The sequence below is a fragment of the Elephas maximus genome, chromosome 12 (genome assembly GCF_024166365.1).
Source record: "Elephas maximus indicus isolate mEleMax1 chromosome 12, mEleMax1 primary haplotype, whole genome shotgun sequence".
Taxonomy (NCBI): Eukaryota; Metazoa; Chordata; class Mammalia; order Proboscidea; family Elephantidae; genus Elephas; species Elephas maximus.
Genome location: NC_064830.1, coordinates 74,010,922 through 74,017,266, shown reverse-complemented (window position 1 = coordinate 74,017,266; position 6,345 = coordinate 74,010,922). Strand labels below are relative to the sequence as shown.

Genomic DNA, 6,345 nt, shown 5'->3' with positions numbered 1-6,345 from the left:
ACAGAAAATGAAGACAACTTGAAGCCCTTGCTGATGAAGTTAAAGACAGAGCCTTCCGTATAGATTATGCCTGAATGTGAAGAAGAGAAAAATACTCACACCTGGACCAATAAACAATGTCATGATAAATGGCAAAGACACTGAAGTTGTCAAGGATTTCACCCTACTTGGATCAACAATCAACATCCATGCAAGCAGCAGTCAAGAAATCAAAAAATGTATTGCATTGGGTAAATCTGCTGCACACGACCTCTTCAAAGTTTTAAACACTGAAAAGTTACTTTGATGACTAAGATGCCCCTGGCCTAAGCCATGGTCTTTTCAATCACCTCATATACATGGGAAACTCGGACAATGAAAAAGGAAGTCAGAAGAAGAACTGATGCGTTTAAACTGTGGTGTTGGCAAAAAATATTGAATATACTGTGGAGTGCCAGAAGAACAAACAAGTCAGTCTTGGAAGAAATACAAGCAGGAGGCTCCTTAGAAATGAAGATGTCAAGATCTACTTTGTTTTGCTTATTTTGGACGTGTCATCAGGAAAGACCAATCGCTAGAGAAGGACATTGTGTTTGGTAACATAAAGAGGCCACAAAAACAAGGGAAACCCCCAATGAGATGGACTGACACAACAGCCCAACGATGGACTTCATTTTGTCGTATAAAGTTGCCGTGAGTCGGAATGGACTCCATGGCAAATAACAACAAAAAACACAAACAACAACCTTTTAAAATACAGCACAGAGCAGAACTGCCCCACAGGGTTTCCAAGGAGTGCCCGGTGGATTTCAACTGCTGACTGTTTGGTTAGCAGCTGCAGCTCTTAACTACTACGCCACCAGGCTTTCCTTAAAATATAGAAAAACCATACATCACTTTCTTTTTAATTAAATGAGCAGATAGGATAGTCTCATGTTTATTCTAAAAACTGCATTATAAACATATAAGGATATTCAATGGATGTCAAGCTCAGATGTATGCTGATCGGGGCAATGCCCATACAAATTCACATATTATCCCAATAAAATATACATAAAATACCAAAGAGAGAAAGTGCCTCTGCTCAAAATGAAAAGCATATTTCTGCAAACAGATTACAACCTTTTATGCAACTCCTGAATGTGGGATGATATTTTAAACCAAGTGGAAAGAGTCAATAAAGCCATCCAATAAGAAATCCAGAGTGTATATCAAGCTCCAGGCCTATGAGAAGGCCTAGCCCCTTGCTTACGGCAAATGAGAAAAAGTAACTTTGAAAGCATGTTCGGTGAATGTAAAACTTTCACAAGACATGTGAGTACATTTCTGAATTTGAAAATAAAGAAAAGTAAAGGAATGGGACATGTATGACTCACTGGATCCAACTATCAATTATTATGAGAATAGATATATTTTAAACAGGACATTATGGACATTCTCATTTCACCTTTGAAGTGAAGATACAAAAAAATTCAGTTTTCAAATCTTGACTTTTTAATAGAAAAAATGTATTTTCAATGAAAACATCCAAATTGCAGTCATTTGATTGGCTCTTAAATATTCTAACAAATTATATCCTGTAGAAGTTTCATCTTAGAGTTTTAAGCTGTGTAAAATATCAATAGTTGGTACTAAAAAATACATTAATGTTCTTTGTTCATCTACATCTGACTCATGAATTGTGCTTTGTACAATATTATCCCAACTTGGAATGAGCCTTGGTAATTTTTTTTAAAACATTAATGATCCCGAAGGATCCTATGAAAGATGGTTCAGAAAGCTGAAATTTAAAATTCTTTGAGGTCATCAAAATCGACAAACACAATTATCTCCATTGAAAATGAGACAAACTAAGAATTACAGTTTTAAAATATTATTGATGACTATGCTTCCATGGCAGCCCTGGTGGCACAGTGGCTAAGAACTAGGCTTCTAACCAAAAAGTTGGCAGTTCCAACCCACCAGTCACTCCTTGGAAAGCCCAGGGGGCAGTTCTACTCTGGCCCATAGGGTCGCTGTAGGTTTGACACAACAGCAACGTTTTTGTTATTGTTGTTTTAATGCTCTCATGAGGATTCCCATTGCCTTCTTGCCTGCATGGTTTTGCTGAGTAGTCCGAGCTTATTCTTTTTGGCTCTCCTTTGTAGGTGACTTTTCATTTATCCATAGCTGCTATTATAATTCTCTCTTTATCTTTGGTTTTGGCTAATTTGATTATGATATGTCTTGGTGACTTTCTTTTAACATCTACCTTATGTGGAGTTCGACCAGCATCTTTGATAGATATCTTTTCATCTTTCACGATATCAGGGAAGTTTTCTGCCAACAAATCTTCATCAATTCTCTCTGTATTTTCTGTTATCCCTCCCTGGTCTGGTACTCCAATCACTCAGAGGTTATTTCTCTTGATAGAATCCCACATGATTCTTAAGTTTTCTTCATGTTTTTAAAATATTTTATGTGATTTTTCTTCAAATATATTAGTGCCAAGTGCTTTATCTTCAAGTTCAGGAATTCTGCCTTCCAGTTGTTCAGTTCTGCTCCTCTGACTTTCTATTGCATTTACTTCTGTAGTTTTATTGTTAATCTTCCAGATTTCTGATTGCTTTCTGCCTACGGATTTCTCCAGCTTATTAAATTTTTCATTATGTTTCTGAATAATCTTTTTAATTTCTTCAGTTGCTTTATCTGTGTGTTCCTTGGCTTCTTCTGCATATTACCTCATTTCCTTCCTGATGTCTTGAAGGGTTCTGTATATTAATCTTTTGTATTCTGCCTCTGATAATTCCAGGAATGTACTTTCACCTAGAAGATCCCTTGACTCTTTGTTTTGAGAGCTTGCTGAGGCAATCATGGTCTGTTTCTTTATGTGACTTGATATTGACTGTTGTCTCTGAGCCATCTATAAGTTATTGTACTAGTTTATTTTATGTTTGCTTACTGTGTCATAGCTTCTTGCTTTGTTTTTTTTTTTTTAAGATTTTTGTTTGTATTTCATGGATAGTGCTGCTGTTCCAACCTTATAATGTAAAGCTGCCTGCTTTCCAAATTCCAAAAATTAAAAGAGTTTCCCTCTCACCATACTAGCCAGTGCCCTTTGGCTTCTTCAGAACAAGGAAGGGTTAAAGAGTTCTTTAAAGAAGTACAATTTTGATTTGGGGACCTTCCAAATATACAAATCATACTGAAGGGCCAGACACTTATTTTACATAGTTTAAATATTATGCATTAGCCAAATCAAACTATTCCACCACTCTGTTGGAGGGGGGAAAAAATCCATACCCATGTAACTACTTCACTCGACAGGATTTGTCTACCAACAATAAGCTTAAACAACTTTCACCTATAATGTACCTAATTTGCTTTTTTAAATGGAAATGTCATATAGTTAAAATCGTGAATCAAGTATAATTTCAACCTAATGAACCATACATCACTGCAGGAGCAAGGGTTAATAAACCAATGTGCTTTGAATTTGTTCAAGTACTGATATTTTCTATATAAAGATTTAGCATATATAACAGCTATCATGAGAATTGAAAAAAGATTTTTCCCAAAAATGAAAATATTAAAACTAAGTTAAAATACATAAAGGAGTTAGTATTCCACACAGCATAAAATTTGACAAATCAAGTTTACATGTCTCAGCTGACCATGTGTGAAAACGCAAAGCAGGTATAAAAACCAATATTATGTCCAATATTTAAAATCACTTTGTAATTGAGGGAACATCTAAATCCTTAATTAAAAAACACAAATGAAGTGAAAGCTTTAAACTGGTACACACTATTCACACCTATATTTCAAGTTTGGAAATGCTTATTTGCAAGCAGCAACACAAAAGTATTCATGAAGAATGCAAAATCTCTAAAAATTATGAAAACATCCCTGATACCAATACATTTCTAAATACAAAACTGACTGCCATATTTGTTACTTCTGTGTAGCAAGAGAAGTTCATTTTCAAAGCAGATGAAATTCACTCTTTAGGTGTGAATGGTATGAATGAGTCTTTTTTTTTTTTTAATTTCTTAGTTGTTTGGGATCCTTAAGCATGCAAAGCCTCAGAGAGAAGGGTCCACAAAGGAACCAGGGTTGTCTTATGGCATCCAGTTAGGCCAGAACTGGGAATGCCTCTGGGTCGTCTACATCAGGGGCAGAAGCACTTGACTTGTCAGTCCTGCTGCCATGATTGGGCCGCCCACCACGCCCACGTCAACCTCTTCCTCCCCTGCCACCACGTCCTGGACGGCCAAGTTCTCCAAGGTTGATCTCCAGCTGGGACATTATATCATTTGCTGGCTTCCGGAAATGATGATCCATGACCGAATCTTCAGCATGAACCTCTTCACTCTTTGACTTGTGAAGAACAAATCCCTTCTTCCCCTGCCCATCGGCACCTTCATTTGGTTTTCAGATATTAAATTCTACTTTTGCCCGGTCCTTATCTTGAATAGCCTTCCACTCATCCAATGTCATCTCTTTTGGACCTCTTCCTTTACCCCTTCAACTTCGTTCTCCTTATTCTCAGTGTCTGCCACTGGATGTTCTTCACCTTCAGGTGCTTCTTCAGTCACATTCGAATGATCCAAGTCAGTTAATTCATCTCCAATAGTCCCCCAGTTGTGAGATTTGCTACCTCCCCGTTTGTCTTCGTGTTTTAGGCCAGATCTATCACTTCCACTATGCCTATCAAATTCACAATTGCCATGAGAATCAAATCCATCTCCTCGGCCCATTCCACGTCCACGGCCTCCTCGACCTCTTCCAGGACCACCACGGCCCCGAATAGGCCTATCAATGATTGGTCTATCAAATGAAAATTCTCCTCCTTCACCCTTTTCTTCAAGTGGTTTTGCAAATCGTCTTTCCCGAGGCGGTCACCTTTCTGGTCTTCTATCAATTATTTTCCCTTCACCCTGAAGTTGCTGATCAGGTCTTCTTCCAACACGTCTAATTCCTTCTTTCTTAAGCGTCACGGGTGGCTGCGTCTCCTCTTTCTTGTCAACCACGCCAGCACTGGGAGGCAGTGGGTTCTTCCGGTCTTTCTGGGACTCTTTACTCAACTGTTTGCCTGCCTCATAGGAGTTGGTCTGGGGTGCGCTTTTGGCCCCAGGGCCCCCAACACTGCCTCCGCCAGCTTCTTTTTTCTTGCTCTCCACCGCCTTCAACACCTCCAAGGGATCTGATTCGTCATCAAATAACTGGTCGAATCGGTTGGTGACCACGCAGCCGAAGCCTTCCTGTAAGTGCCCAGGCATGATGGTGGCTGGGAGGCGCATTCCTCCACGATTGCAGTGGGCCGCGCTGAGCCAAGAGTGCCTGTTTCAGCACTTCCCACAAGATGGCCTTTGTTTTGTTTTGATATGCCCAAATGGGTTGGTTGAGTGAGCTAATTTGATTATTTTCGCCTTTGGAGCTCTGACATCCTTTCCCCAGATGGCTAGAGCTGTTATCAGGTATATTAGTCTAGGAGTCCATTCACTTTTCTTGTATGAATTCAGCCCGGATGTCCAGGTAGCTGATCATCAATTGTATGGTACAGGCTCTGTCCTACACTCTTAGAGGGGCAGGGGTGATTAGTGTAGGCAATGGTATCTGGTTGCAGCAGGGGGTCACACTCTGAACAAGCCAGGGGGCTGAGAATTGTCCCCCGCGTGTCTCTGAGGAAAGCATGTCCCTGTTTCCTAGAGCATACAGATAGGTGGGTTCTGCAGACAGACCATGGGCACCCAATATTTTTGGTTGTAAGGACTAGGAGGTACCAGTTATCCTTGGACCCCTGTTGTGGGTGGCTGGGTGACCTGAGTGGAGCCACCAGTCCTTATGCCCATGATGTGGGTTGGTGAGGACCCTGTTTAATAGGCAAAGCAATGTCAAACATCAAACACCCACCTGTGCACTGCACAGCTGAAATGGTTTGAGTCTGCCAACAGGGGCCTATTCTCCTAAAATAGGCCCACACAGGTCCATGCAGAGTGGAAAGGTACTCAAAGTCCATGGACTGTTTATGCCTGGACAGGAGACACGTCTGTCCTGAGCTCCCCCAGTTAGTGGAGCTGGCAAATTATCTTTTCCCCCAATTTCAGGTTTATTCCATCTGCAAGGCCGGGAGGATGGCTCTAGGCTCTCAACAGGGCCTATCTCAGGCCCAAAGAAGTCAGCCACTGAAGCAGGTGTGGGAGTAGGCAGGGGTGGGGGCGCGGTGAAATATATACAAGTACTTAGCTTTTCCCAAGAGCGCCATTCTTCTCTGGTTCTGGAGGTGTGACTAGGCTGTGTGGCTGGCTGCTTCTCTCTGAGGAAACTGTGGCCGAACACTAGTGCCAGCGTGCCACCACCGCTCCCAGGAATGGTGCCTGAGGG

The 6,345-nt window shown here is 40.9% G+C and overlaps 1 pseudogene; it reads right to left on the bottom strand.

Moving 5' to 3' along the window:
- Positions 1–4,015: 4,015 nt before the first annotated feature.
- LOC126086668 (plasminogen activator inhibitor 1 RNA-binding protein-like) lies at positions 4,016–5,240 on the bottom strand (annotated as a pseudogene).
- Between the last annotated feature and the right edge of the window lie 1,105 nt (positions 5,241–6,345).